The sequence below is a fragment of the Crocodylus siamensis genome, chromosome 12 (genome assembly GCF_052110815.1).
Source record: "Crocodylus siamensis isolate JL-2025a chromosome 12, ASM5211081v1, whole genome shotgun sequence".
Taxonomy (NCBI): Eukaryota; Metazoa; Chordata; order Crocodylia; family Crocodylidae; genus Crocodylus; species Crocodylus siamensis.
In genome coordinates, this window is record NC_143406.1 from 41,709,957 (window position 1) to 41,724,917 (window position 14,961).

A 14,961-nucleotide genomic window follows, 5' to 3' on the forward strand; every position below is an offset into this window, starting at 1 on the left:
TTAGGTCACCTTTGGAAGAACAAGAATAGTTCAGTCTCATCCTCTCAGACCGTCCTTCCCTTTCTAGCTTACTAAGGGCTACAGCTTCTACCAACCCCAGGCTGAAGCAGATCTCAAAATGAGCCTGCCTCGCTCTGTGTCACGGAGTATTATCCCCCTAGAAGATTTTTTTCTTTTAATTTCAATTCCTGTAGAGTTTGAAAAGCCCTTCAAGTTCACTTGGGCTGATGAATCGGTAATTGAGTGTACCTGTGTGATGGGCGCACTCTGCATTTGTATCAGGCTGTGTTTGTTTTCCGCAGCTGCAGATCACCGGGAGCTTGAGAGGCCTTTATAAAATCCTGCCAGGAGGCTGCCTCCAGCTCCAGCTTTGCCTTCCGCAACTAGGCAGCTAAGGCCACCCTGATCCCAGGAGCTTCATGGTTCATTTAAAAACAATGAGATGGAAACAAACCCCAAAACCATTCCTTGCCAGTCTACGGGTGGAGGGAGGTGTCAGACTGCTGCTGTCTTTGGTGCTTGCTCCCCTCATTCTCATCTCTGCCCCCATGATCATCTCTGTGCTGTGCTCCAGATGCTTGAGTGATGGTCCTGAGGTTCCTCCTGCCGTCTGACTTCTTACCTCTTTCTGTGTCTCCTCCTGTGTCACTGCTCCAGGATAAATCGGCAGCTGGGCAGGTGCATTATAAGCAGGGGGCATTACACCTTCCAGTGCACAGGGCACTGCCAGAGGAGAGACATCCTCGGTCTGATGTGGCACTGCTCGAGACTGGAGCCACGGGGGTGCATTGGTGTGAGCACTCCTGCCCCTGCCACTGCTGCTGTCCTCATGCTTTAGGGAGCAGCTCAGTTGTGCGGAGAACCTGGCTCAGCCACGGAGAGCAGTGGTGGTGAGCAGGTTGCTCCTTCTCCTGGCCGTCAGGGAATATGGCGGGAGGCGAGCAAGGAGCAAGCACTGGAAGGAGGAACCTGCTCGCTGCAGCCACTGGCACTCGGCTCCCCATGCAGCTGCTCTCCACAGTCCCCGGCCATAGCAGGGCAGCAGTGGCCCTGGCCCCCAGCTTGCCTTCAGGCCAGCTGTGGACTGCAGCAGTGGTTTCAGCAAGAGGCAGGATCCTTCCTTCATGGACCTGCTTTCTGCCCAGCTCCCTGGTATCCCCCCCATCACCCCAGGGGCTCCATGCTCGGAGGAGCTATGTATTGCACTGCACCCAGCTTTCGTACATTATGGATCCATCCATGAATAGGGCTGATTCCCCAAAGATGATGCAGTGGGATATAAATTAACACCCTTTGGAGATTTTGTACCCTGGGGACTTCTCTTAAGGGCAGCCGGAGTGAGTTCTGAGACAGCACAGTAGCCTAGTAGACACTGGGGAACACTTTGTCCTCAACATTGGCATCAACATTAATCCCACTACTAGATGCCAATCTGCAGACTTTAGTCTGCTTTTTCCCTGCTCAGGCTTGCTCCACTGGCAAGATAGCTAAGCACGTTGTGCAGGAGGAGGATATTCAGACTTGCCCGCAAGTTTCAGGTTAGCAGCATTTGTGGCCTTCTCCTCTTTACTCTCTGGGAATGGCTGAATGCTCAACTGGTGACCAGCACCAGATCTCCAGAGAAGAAATCATGCAACCCAAAGGCCGACTTCTCACTAAAAACAAATTCCAGCGTGTGTGTTTGATAGCCAGGTTGGAAATTCAGAGTGTGGTGTGGCTTTTGTTTCATAAGTCCTCCAATCAGGGAGCAGAAACAGAACCACTTAGCTTATGTCTCTCATCAACGTGGCATGAATTTTGAATATGGAATATTTTCAATAAACTGTTAGGTTGATATTTGCACGTGGGGAAAAATCGCATATTATTTCTATTAACAAATAAATGTGAGAACTTTGCAATCTGTGTGCGAACATTTCATGTACATAAAACGAGGTGAAATCTGACAAGCAGATTATTCATTATGAGTCGTTCATTCAGCTCTAATTGCTAAGTTCGAACTACTGCTAGATAGACTGTGATGTCTTCGTAAGGTGAAGTTCAGAGAAGTGATGGTACAAATGACTCGGTATTAAGTCAGTCTGTTCTCTGAGTGCAGAAAGAATTTTTAGTCTAGTTTTGTGACCTTCCCTCCTCAAAAAAGATCATATTAACATATTTTTGGCATACTCATGCCCAAAATATAATGCACACCTTGGTTTTGAAAAGAAGAATGAGGGAAAAAAGATCTTTCCTTGCGGCAAATAACTGAGCAGCAAGAGCTAGAGCAGAGCCTGCTCATTGTTCTGCTTCCCTTGACCATAACTGGCAGAAACTGTTCTTACCATAGTTATCACATATAACACACACAGAAATTCCCAGCAGCTGCTTTTGGGGAGTTTCTTTGTGGGGAGAGCATGTTGTATGTAAGAAAATACGATACTTTCAGCTGATGTCATTAGGGAACTCAGACAGCCATTGGAGAATGAGCTGTACACTATTTTGACTTGTGCTTGCTTAACAGAATTGTTAAGTAAATTCCCTTTGCAAAATTGAGATCACGGGTTGTGTAGCACATACATCTCAGTTGCCTCTAAACCTCACCCAGATGAGATGTTTGCCAAGTCAGACTGGGTAGTGATGGCATCTGACCTGGAAAGAACCAAAGCTTACTTGCAGATCTCAGGTAGAGTTTGCAGGACTTCCCCTGTGACGTGGGTGGAGGGGGAGCTGAAAACTTTGCCTCTAAATGACGTCTGTTATGAAATCTTGGAGAGGAAGTCAATATGGAACTCCATCATATCACTTTTATGATCGTTCTCCAAAATGGAGTCCTTAAAATCTCTCCTTTTCAGCCTTTCACTCAACACTAGCTGTGGATAGCAGATTCATTCTTCCAAAGTCCCTTCCATGATTTTTATTTCTGCCATTTACTGGACTCTAAACACTTACCTAAACACCGAACCAACATTCAAATACCTGCATGAAAACACCTCTCGTAATGGCGGCACCTTAAAAACCCATTGTTCTTTCACTATTGTCCTCCTCTTTCTAGTTTAGATCTTAGGTTTCATGACTGACCTCCAAGTATCAATTGTTTTGCTGTGACACTTCTCAACCTTGTCTTTCTGATTGATTATTCAATTATGTTTTCCATTCTTCTGATGACTTACAGATTGCCAAGTAGATGCCCCTTGCATTTGCTCTGTAATATTAGGGCTTGGTTTCTCACAACTCAGTAGCATTTATTCTGTATCTCTGTTCTCCTTCCATCCCTCAGTTGTCTTTCTTACGTCTGCCTGTTTTCTCTGATGTCTGCGTTGGAAGGGGAAGGTGGGGGTCTTCTGTGAGTGCTGTCCACAGTTTGATCAGAGAGATGCTAATTAAATCCGAGTTTAAAATGCAGAGCTGTAGTCCAGTTTCCCTGAGAAATAGGGACGTGAATTTTGTGACCAAGCATAGTAAAATCAGACTATGTATCCCTTAATCAATGGTGCATTTGGCAGGCAGAACACTCTGGAAAAATTCCTTGCTCATATTGGTCAGAGAAATAGTGCCAAAATTATGTGAGGAACAGCTGTATTTAAACAGGCTCCTAGCTAGAGTGCTTCTGACATTGCTGGGGGTGAGGCCTAGTGCTCGTCCCAGATCCATCCATCTCTCTGTGCCTGTCTGAGGTTGTCCGTCTCTCTGATATTTGTTCGAGGCTTGTCCCAGCTCTGTCCATCACTCTGACATTTAATTAAGTGTCCTGTTTTCCTAAATCGTACACAGAGTGTGTGTTTTCTCTCTGAAATATATCCTAGGTCATGCCTGCATCGTGGCCACTGTTATTCTGTACGTCTTTATTCATTCTCTGGCACCCCAGATGGGAACGTTGCTTCGTAATGTAGGTAAATATGGAGACCCTGCCCAGAAATGCTTATAACTCAAGTTAAGAGAAGAACAACCAGAAGGGGAGGATGACACAGGGGAGGAGATGGGCAGATGGAGTCAGGGCAAAGACAGTAGGATCCTGTAGTCACTTAAGAGCGTAATGTGAATGTAATATGTGTAACAGCCGGAGGAACTGGGAGCAGTCTGCAGAGCTGTGTTGACTGTTAATTTGGACTGCAACTCCCAGAAACCCCTGATGAATCGGGATTGCCAGTGGGAACTGTCGTGGGTAAGAGTCACAGGGGTGAAATTCCTCTGTGTGTTGCTAATGCATCCACAGAACCACAGGTCACGTATCAGGGCACCATAACTGGGACATTTGAGACAGGTGTGGCTGTCCTGCAGAAGAACCCTGGATCAGAGAGGTTCATTGCTGTAAGATTACTGAGGTCAGACAAGAGCCAAAACCTTAGAGCGCCAGTTGATAACCTTCGGTGGAATGCAGGAAAATTGGAACATGAGTTCAAGTCAAGTCATCATGGCCTGGAGCCTGAGTAAGTGAGAGCAGTGCCAAAAGTCCTAGCGAATACGCAGATGTACTCGGCCTTGGAGACCATGGCCTAGGGCATACAGACAGGCTTAACAAAGCACCAGATTAATACTGGCAACGCCACAGCTGTCAAACAGGGGCCTGGAAAAGTACCCATTTGTGGCACAGCTGGGGTCAAGCAGTGCTGTGACACCCTCTGGTGACTGCCCAACTCCTGCCACTTCACTTGGGCCCTTCCCTCTCACTGACCTGCCACACCTTGATGCTGTTTGAAGAAAAGAGTATGGGAGGCTCCCCAAGGCCTAGAAGGAACCTAATCCAGTCACTCCCTGCTGGCATCTGGGGATGTCAAGTGCCTTAGGGGCTGTGTTCATGGCCTCTGACCTCCGTTACACCCATCCCCATGCCTCGCAGGTGTTACCAGTTACCATCACTGATTGTTTGGCCCTTCAGGCCTCAGAGTCCTCGTAGGAACCTTAGCCTTCCCAGCTTTGCCTCCTTTTATCTAGTCACCTTAGCCCCACTGTCAGGTGGCTTTGGCTTCTGAGCCAAGCCCCTATTGGCCTTCACCACTTGTCATCCTGTGTCTTGTTCTGTATGTCATCCTGGAGCATTGGTTCATCTAATGAGATGGACTGGCAAGAGCCCGGCTCCTACTCGTGATCAATTTAGCTGGCCACTAAGTTGATCCATGCACTGGTAAGACTGGTAATGTATACCAGTGCAGAACAGAAATTGGGGTATGAATGTGGTGTGTGTGTTTGTGTGTATTAAGCGCTTAATCATTAAATGCAGCATCTTGCCCTATCCTCCCTCATAAGATCTTGCTCTTCTCTCTCTCTGGTAAAGGATCGGCCCACATAGCCTGTAGCCTACTGCAGTTGTCCTTCCCAGGTTGTGGGCTCTGGCCCTTGTGGCCCCAACTCTTCCCTTCTGCCTTTGCTCCCAATCTTGTACAACTTGGCTCCTCTGGAACTCATTCCCCTGCTCCTGGAAGGACTTCCTGATGTGCCTCTCTGACATACTGTGATCTTCTTCTTCTCCTGATAGTCACATTCAGTCAACTAGTTTAGTTATAACATAAAGATAAGCCATCTACCTAACCAAAACCTCCCCACTATAAGTGGACAAGCACCCTGAACAAAAAGGTGCACTGTCACTTTACCAAAATACCCATATCCCCCCCGAGTAAACTAACATAAAGAGAAAGAGAGTTATCACTGTAACTCAAACTTCCCTGGCCTAGATGAATAAACATAAAGGAAAGACAAGCTATCACTGTCATGAAAGTCATTCCCTTCCTTGGGTAAATACCAGAGCCTTCCTACTCCGGAGTCCTCATCGCACTGCCCAGCAAATTCCAGTTCTGGTCCATGTACCCCAGCGCATTCTCCCTTTGAAGACCTCAGCTCCCCCAGCCAGGCCCCTGTCTCCTGGTCTGCCACCCTTATCCATCTCCAGGGTGTTGCCTTAGCAACATCAGGTGAATTGCAGGCTCCCACAAGTGTGTGTCCCTAGGGCTAGTGAGCTGCCTACTTCTCATCTGGTGCTACTTAAGTCTGGGGTCCTCACCCCTTGCCTCAGCCACTTGTCTACTTATGCGGCAGGCTTGGCTGCATGCCTCCCTTTCCAGTAACAGGGGCCTCTAGCTCCCTGTTACACCATTCATTTCCAGCAGGTGTTTGATCCTCAGCTCCAAGAGATGGAGGAAAGAAGCATCATCAGCCCCTCTGTCAGCCCATAGACTGCCCCTTTGGTTCTGGTGCAGAAGAAAGGGGGAGATGTGCGGGTCTGTGTAGATTATCATAGACTGAATGATGTTAATATTAAGGATGCCTACCCCTTATCTTGAAGTGAAGACATGCTGGACCTCCTGGCCAAAGCTCAGTGGTTCTCCACCTTCGATCCGGCTAGTGGGTACTGGCAGGTGGAAGTGCACCCAGAGGACAGAGCTAAGACAGCTTTCTCCACTAAGAAGGGACTTTCTGAGTTGAATGTTATGCCTTGGTGTATGTAATGCTCCTAGTACATTTCAGAGACTGATGGATATCATGTTAGCAGATTTGCAAGGGACATCCTGCCTGGTGTACCTGGATGATATCATTGTGATAAGCCAAACCTTTCAGGAGCACTTGCAGAAACTGAAAGTAGTATTTAAGAGGCTGAAGGAAGCCAATTGTACCTGCCAGATATCAGCTTTTCTGCAGGGAAGTGAAGTTTTTGGGACATGTGATCTGCATGGAGGGGATAAGCCCAGATCCAGAGAAGGTGGAGGCTGTTAAGAACCAGCCAGTACCTTGAAATGTAAGAGAACTGTGCAACTTCTTGGGTCTAGCTTCCTATTATAGAAGATTTGTGGCAGATTTTGCTACCATTGCAAGCCTCTTACGTAAGCTGTCCAGTACGGCAAAGTTCATTTGGACCAGGGTATGTCACGATGCCTTTATAGCGCTAACGCAGTAGTTAATGTCATCCCCTATCTTAGCATATCCAAACCCTAAGTTACCTTTCTTGTTGGACACTGATGCAACTGATGTTGACATCAGAGCTATTTTGTCACAAGTTGAAAGAGGCCAGGAGAAGGTACTAGCCTGTGAAACCTGAGCCTTAAACAAAGCTGGGCACCAATGTGCAACTACAAGAAAGGAATTGCATGCCGTGGTGACCTTTACCAAGCATTTTTGATACTTTCTCCTTGGGAGATGCTTCACGTTAAAAACAGACCACTATTCTCTCCGGTAGCTACACAATTTCCAGCAACCTGAAGGACAGCTGGCTAGATGGCTAGAACAGATGGCTGAGTTTGACTACCAAATAGTGCGTCGCCCTGGGAGACAGCACCAGAGTGCTGATGCCTCGTCCCATAGGCCTTGCATAGTGGAAATTGGACGTAAAGCTGAAGCAGCGGGCATACAGCCACTGTCAGCAATAGAGACAGCCAGCGGTGAACCAGCCCCGAATACAGGGGAAGCCAGAAGCTTGGCAGATTGGTGTAAAGACAACAGGAAGATGCTGACATTGCAAAACTAATAAAGTAGAAGAAAATCGATAGTGAGGAGTTCCCTAAAGAAGGGCAATGTCATCCGTGCCTGAAGGGGTATCAGGTAGTATGGCCTGAGCTAAGCATTAGGCAAGGAGTATTGATGTGAAAACTTCCATAATCTGTCCAAAGAGCCAAGCTTATTCCAACAGTGGTACTAGGGAAGGAAGTACCGACAATTTTGTAAGCACTATATGATTCCAGTACTGGGGGATCATTTGGGCATGGAGATCTCTCATAAGGTCCGATCTCGGTATTTCTGGTTGGGTTGGATAAAATCTATTAAGGACTGGTGCAGGTCATGTGAGGTGTGTGGTGCACAAAAAAGACTGAAGAGAAGTCCCAGGGCCCCCATGGTCTTCATCCAGGCTGGCCAACCCCTGGAACAGATAGCAATGCATATCCTGGGTCCCCTACCCATTACACCACATAGAAACAAGTATGTTTTAGTAGTGGCTGACTAGTTTTCCAAGTAGGCAGAGGCATACCCTTGCCCTGATCAGGAAGCTCAGACTGTGGCAAAAGTGTTTGTTGAGAAATTTGTGTGTTACCATCATGTACAATGATCCCTACACACTGACCGGGGAGAAATTTTAAATCTCAACTATTTCAACATATGTGTGACCTTCTGGAAATCAACAAAACTGCACCACACGGTATCACCCCCAATTTGATGGATTAGTGGAAAGATTCAAGCATACTCTGGTTGACTTGCTGTCCTCCCTGATGAAAGACAATCAGATGGAGTGGAATGAGATACTCCCTTATGTCATGATGGCCTACTGGAGCAGTGTGCAGTCATCTACAGGATATATAGCTTATATGGGGAGGGGTTGGGTGGGAGTTTTGCCTACCTGTTGATGTTGTTTCTGGAGTAAATATATCAGAAGAATTTAACAATCCATCTGAATATGTTACAAAGATGGCAGGATATCTAGTTCATTTAGCCAAGCTGTTAAGAGACGTCAGACGGCTGGAGCCACACAAAGGCAAAAACAAAACTGCTATGACCTCAGGGTCACTGGTGTATGAAATGGGAGAGTTGGCGTGGGTACAGAACCAAACCAGGAGGGCAGGGTCAGTGCCAAAAGCTATGTAAGGAGTTCAGTGGCCCTTATACAGTCATTAGGAAGTTGCCTGAGAGTGTCTATACATGTGCTGTGGGGTGGAGGCGTGGGGCACTTTAATTAGACCAGTTCTGAGAGCCGCTCTAATTGCAGTGCCCACAGCATCATGTGTATTCGGTGTCCTGCTCTTCAAAATGGTGGCAGGGGCACTTTAACTAAAGCATGTTCAACGAGCTTTAGCTAAAGCGCCCCCACCACCATTTTGAAACGCGGAGACACTGAATACAGGTGATGTGGAGGCTGCTGGAGTGTGCTAATTAGCATGCTGCAGCAGACTTGATTAATTGAACCTGCTGGGACACAATTAGCACGTGTCGGAGCAGAGCTCCGTCACATGTATAGGTGCCCCGAGGCATTATATGAGCTGGCAAGCAGGCCTGGTGGACAAACATCTGTAGTACACTATGATCAGAAGAAATCCTATGTGTGTTCACAGGACAGAGACCCTGGCCTGACAAAGGCGCTAGGGAAACGTGCTCGTCCACAGCCAAAATGTTGGCAGAGGTCTCACGACAGAACCTTTACTAATACAGCCCCCCATAGAGCGCAGCCAGAGGGTGCTTCTGGACCAACGAACATAGGGTGGGATCTGCGGGCTCATGGAAATGATAATGAGGATGAATGAGCATCTGGGATAAGATCAAGGTTAGGTACAACAGGGGATACCCAAAACCTACCAGTGCCAGTGAGGGTCCACACCCCTGAATCCAGATGTTGACAAGTGTGAGTGCGGAGAGCTCCCTGGTTGCTTAGGGACTATAAGGTCTAACTTTAGTTGGATGTGGGGGCGCATGCAGTTAAAAAGGAGGGGGTAACATAATGTGAATATAATGTGTGTAGGCAGCAGGATGAACCAGGGGGCAGTCTGCAGGGTTGGGCTGACTGTTCGTTTGGACTGCAGCTCCCAGAAACCGCCAGGGGTGTTGGGACTGGGGTAAGAGAGAGCGGTGTGCAGGTAGAGCCGGGTCAGACCTGCACACTGGAGCTGGAGTCTCACTGGCTCAGTCAACCAGGGCTGTGGGCTGACGGAGCTGGGATCAGACTTGGGGGCAGCTGCAGGCTGCTGTTTGAGCGCTCTAGGGACTAAAGATTTGTTTGGGGACACTCTGGAGGTGTGTGTTGGGGGGAAATTAAGGTGCTGAGTGTTTGTTACTGCCGTGTTGGTATTTGCTTGCCTTTGACCTGTTCCCGCCCTTTGGTCTGTTGGCTGTCACCCTAGCCCCTATGATTTTCTGTAGAGAAGTGGGAGCCCCCCCTTGCTTCTTGTGCCAGTTTCTGAGTCTGCAGGGTTGGCACAAGAAGCCAGTGTATGTATTTTAAGACTGTTTAAAATCTGCACAAGACTGGTTTTCAGACGTACTGAGGACCCACCGCTCCAGTGTACATAGACCTGTGCCCCTATATCTAATTTAACAGTTACTATTAGTCCATTGATGACTAGTCCTTCGTCAGGTTACTGATGATCTCTGTGAGCCCTAGACGCACCGTACTTGTTCAAGCCAGCCCGTCTCCTTCAGTCGCTATCCTTCATTTCTCCCATTGTTTTTACCTCTGTTCCACGTCCCCCCCTCTGCTCCCTCATTTCTGATATCTCCTTTGTACTTCCCCCTCTACAATGGCTGGTTTGTTTTTCCTGTTGATTTACCACCTCCAGCAGCTGATCTTATAGCTGATATGAGTCCCTTTTGTCCTATTTTGGTTCATGTCTGATGTCTTTCCCATTGTCTCTGATCCATTATATTCTCTCTCTCTGATGATTGATCCATTGTTTTCACCAACTTCTTTTTCTTTTCTTTTCTTTTTTTTTTTACACCTCTGATGTATTTCCCTCTTTATATTTTTCCTTGCAGTTCAAACACTGGGCTTGGTGACCCATCCTCAAGGATCCCTAATGTTGCACCCACTGTGCCTGTCAGCAAAAAAAAAAGACTGAGTAGACAACCTTCATGACTTTAGTTGAAGAAAAATCCTTTGGACTGCAGCTTTCTGATGTCAGGAACCAGCAGCAAAGCACAGGCAGGAAGGTAAGAGGTGACCTTTTCAGTCAGACCCGAAGTGCGCAGGCAGGGGCGGAAGGGCTGGGGAAGACCAGGCAGTGGGGGAGGACTGCACAGGTTGGTCACGCCCGTCGCTGGTAGTGTCTGGGTACATGGACACAATGCGCGAGGGTGATCTCACAGCTTTGGATTCCCAAAAAAGTTCTGGGCCAGTGAATACCATGGCATGGATAAGGGCAGCGATCCAGAAAAGGGTCTCTCCCGTTGCTTTCTGAAAACTCACACAGCCTGGTATCAATCTGAAAAGGCCCCCGTTCAGTGTGCAGTCCCACCGTGTACCTCATTCATCTCCATGAAGAAGCAATGCATGGATGAAACGGCTGGCTCTGCCCCCTTGTTGGAGTGCGCTGGGAGTAGGATACACCATAGCGAAATCTCCTACGTGGCAGTCGGTGTACTTGGCCACGTGTCTTGAGAACTTGTACAACCAGGGGAGCTATTTGTAGCCCGACCTAGTCTTCAGTCATAAGAAATGTTACACAAGGCAGTCCCAGCAGCGTGCCCTGGGCCACACCACCCTGTCGTCGCGCTGGCTGCATCTGGGCTTACCTCGAGAATCGTGTCCGTAAATGATTAGAGATGGGCCCGCACTGCCCAGTCCAGACATCCTGCAAATTCAAAATGTATTCAGAACCCCAACTCGGAACCGGATCTGCACTTTGCAAATGGATCACGTCTTTAACCGAGTTGGGAGAAAAAACCCGAGCTGCAAAGTGTTACTGTCTATGCTGAATTCAGAGAGGGAGCAGCGCTTTGCAGACCCTGCTGCGAGGAGCAGCTCGTTGAACAGAAGTAAACAAATACAACATTTGGCAAATGCTGCCTTTGTTATTTCTAAACCTCTTTGGTGTTTTGTTACATGTAAAGAAAAATCACAAGTGAAAAACTGGCAGTGTTCAGATGATATATTAAGGTATCCAGCCTTCCAAAATACTCGCTCAGATTTGCAGGTAGGTAGCTGCGTCTACCCTACAGTATGCATGTGAATTAGTAGCCAAGTATCCTTATTTGCTGAACAGGGAGAAGCTTGAAAATGGTTGAATCAAGCTGAATTCTTGAAAAATTCCTGTCTCCTCCCTCCCTCAACATAATATACGACCCGCTTGGCTATGCAGTAATCATGGGCACCTCTTGACTCCTGAATGATGACCCTTCCCTCTAAAACACAGCTTTGGAAGAGAGAACTGGGTGGGTTTCTTGTCTACAATGAATTTGCATTGTCCTGTTGAATGTTAAGGAATGCAGAGAGGCTTTCTTCCTTTTATTTTTCCCAAAGCAGAAATAGAGCATCGACTTTCATCCCGGCTTGCACAGAATTGTGTTTTACAAAGCAGAAAGAGAACATTAGGTTCACATCGCCAGTGTAATTTAGTTTTCTAAGACTAGAGTTTGCCATGTGTTTGCTGCTGAAATGACTAGCTACGTAGAGCTCCAGGAATTTTTCTTTCTCATCTTCACCTCGATCCCATTAAAAGAGTTTTCTCCCATCCATCGAGAGAGATAATTTTTGTATAAAGAGGTGCAGTCAAGCACTTTTTTTTTGGTACCATGCAACTTGGATTTTTTTTGCCCTGTTCTTATTCAAAATATGCTTTTTAAGAGGACAAAAGAGAACAGTTTAATGGAAACAAATTTCTGTAGGAAAAAGCCCAGCTGGATAAAAAAGATTATTTCTATTATTTCTGGGGGAGACAGGTGAATTTGAGTAAAATGGGTCTTAAAAAGTGAGCTTAAACTTCTCTTCAGCATGGTGCTGAGACTGAGAAGAATAACAACATCAGGGATAAACTTTGCTCAGAGCCCCCATTTCCAGTGCAATCAGGTTTATGGCAACTACTTTATTTCCCTGACTATCATGCCTCCACTTTTTCCCTCTTTCGTTTTTTTTAAAGAGATTTAGTGCTGGTGAGAGGTATTTATTTATCAGCCTTTGAGACAGGCAATACAGACGGCGGTCCACGGGTCAGGAGGAGACTGACAAATAGCAGTCTCGAAGCACACAAGCAGGTGTGGAGGCCAGATGGAAGGCAGACAGGGAGAGATGGGCAAAACCTTGCACCGGGGTAAAATTTGCAGAAGCATCTGAGTGATATAGGGGCTATGCTGCTTCCCTGCCTAGCATGCTGCCGGGAAACCCCTCTTTCCTCCCCCTGTGCCTGCCCTACACACCCCAGACTGAGGCACTGTAGCCACTTTAAAGCACCCTGAGCATGCACCTACTGTCTCTGCCTCGAGGGTGCTTATGGGGTCCACACTTTGCTCAGGGGTATACATTGCTTTACCTCTGGGATTTAGCGTGTGCCAAGCAGGGGCAAGATGACGGTGCGTGCTTCATGGCAGTGCTTCTGGGCTTTGAAAATGCCTAGGATCTCCTCTAGGATCAAAACCATCGCTGAGCCAGCAGAGGTTGTGTGCGCAAGCAACACAAGTGCTACCCCAAGTCACGAACAAAGCATGAGGCAGGATTGACTGGCAGGTGCAGTTTGGGGCTTGCTGGACACAGACGCAGAGGCCGACAATGATTTACAAACATCAGTGTTAATGCAACAGCCTTGGGACCAGAAGGACAAACAGCAGGTCTCTTATCTGGGGCTGTAAGCCCTGCCTCTTGAGAATACTTACCCATATATCAGAGACTCCCCATTGAGGCTTTATAGCAAATGTTGGGTTATCCAGGGTGCAAACTGGGACCTGCAGCCAGCAAAGGATAAGAACTTGGGGCTGCCCCAAAACAAGAGAATATACGTTTGTCTGGATAGTGGTGATGCTCAGTAATTTCAGATCAGGCTCTTTGGACACAGCAAGCAAGAGGGCTTTTGCTCACTGCAGAGTGTCTAATTATGATTAATAGCCATCTTGTCTCACTGTCTTCCACTTTCCTCTTCTCCAGCCTCTTCAGTTTTGGCTGTAAGCAAAGCCGGGTCAAATGCTGCAAATCCAGATCTTCCTTCCAATAACCTCCCACCTGTTTTTTTATGGCACTTGCATTCTGTTTTATTGACTTCCAATGGGCAAATGCACAAGTGAGTTTGCAGTCACAAGATTGTTGGCAGAAAGGGAAAGAACTGCACATATTTGTACAAATAAGTATTTGTATACTAGTTAGCATTAGTGCAGCCGCCTCAAAGGACTTAATGGCGTAAGGACCCAAAACAATAGCACATGACCTTGCTAACCAGTTGCATGGCATAGACAGGTGAATTCTGCATAGTGAATGTCTAAGATGGCAATTTTTTGGCAGGTGTCAGGAGGGGGGTAACCCCAAGACTGACATATGTTTGTATGAACATTTTGCCAATTGATTTCAAACAACCTAACAGATGAGTCAGTCTAAGCCTGCTCTGGGCAATTCAGAACATTCATCAATTAAATTGTTTGCTGTGAACAGTTTGGCCCTATCTAGCTCCAGGATTTCAGCCTTGTTAATTCCCTGGCAGAGGGCACAGGCACCACGTCCATGAACTTTCACTGCCAACTTCTTCCCCTGCTAAGCATTTTCCAGGCTATCAACACTGCAAAACCTGCCAGTCGCCTAGACTCTGGCCTTTTCAGTGCAAGCCATTCATTTAAACCTAAGGATCTGTAAATGACTCCATCTGCTAAGTGAGAGAAAGATTATCACAAGAGTTATAGTGGCGCCCTTGAGTTGTAACCTCTTTATATGAAGGGTTGGAAGAAAGGGGGATTGTGAATGGCTGACAGTGGTTTTAGACCACCCATTATTTTGGGTGGCCTATTTTTATTTTCATTAGCTAAATATAAACTTGGCTAAAAGCTGTTGGCCTCTACCAGCTGCTCAGTAACCTGTGGTGTGAAACGATAGTGGTCTCCTTCTTGGTGTCGACTGCTACCACCTCTAGCTGAGCTCCCTGTTGCCTCAGCAGGGAGGCCACGGATACTAAAGATCTTTCTCCCCTCTCGCAGTGCTCCCTTTGGTAAAGAAGCACATTGTGAGATAGGAGGAGGGTATGTGGAACCATGGCTTACGTTGCACCTTTTCTGTAGCCCCATCGCCAGGGCTGTAGACCTGGCGCTTCCTCAGTTCAGATTTATACTGTTTCATTTCTCTAGTCTAGTCCAGAGATGGCAAATTCGTCTGGCTTCAGGGGCTAGATGAGTGTCCCGGTGCTGGTTTGCAGGCTAGACTGAGACTCTGGAGTGTCTGTGGCACCGGATCCAGCACACATGCTACAGGCAGCACACACCAGACCTCAGGGCCAGCATGGGCACCACATTCCCCACGACATGCGGGTTGGATCCAGAACCGCAGGCAACACAAGGGGTTGGTCTGGGATGCCACATGCAGCCTATGCCCTGGACCCTCTGTACCATGTC

The 14,961-nt window shown here is 47.4% G+C and overlaps 1 protein-coding gene across 4 annotated transcripts in view; it reads left to right on the forward strand.

Moving 5' to 3' along the window:
- The window catches only part of ELFN1 (extracellular leucine rich repeat and fibronectin type III domain containing 1), a 158,597-nt gene that overhangs the window by 76,898 nt on the left and 66,738 nt on the right, over window positions 1-14,961 (forward strand). For 3 of the 4 annotated variants that reach the window (XM_090023888.1, XM_090023886.1, XM_090023887.1), the window contains one exon: window positions 10,420-10,593. The exons of the other annotated variant lie outside the window; for it this stretch is intronic. The gene's annotated coding sequence lies outside the window, so the exon portion shown is untranslated. The remainder of the gene's footprint in view (window positions 1-10,419; window positions 10,594-14,961) is intronic. 4 annotated transcript variants of the gene reach the window in all.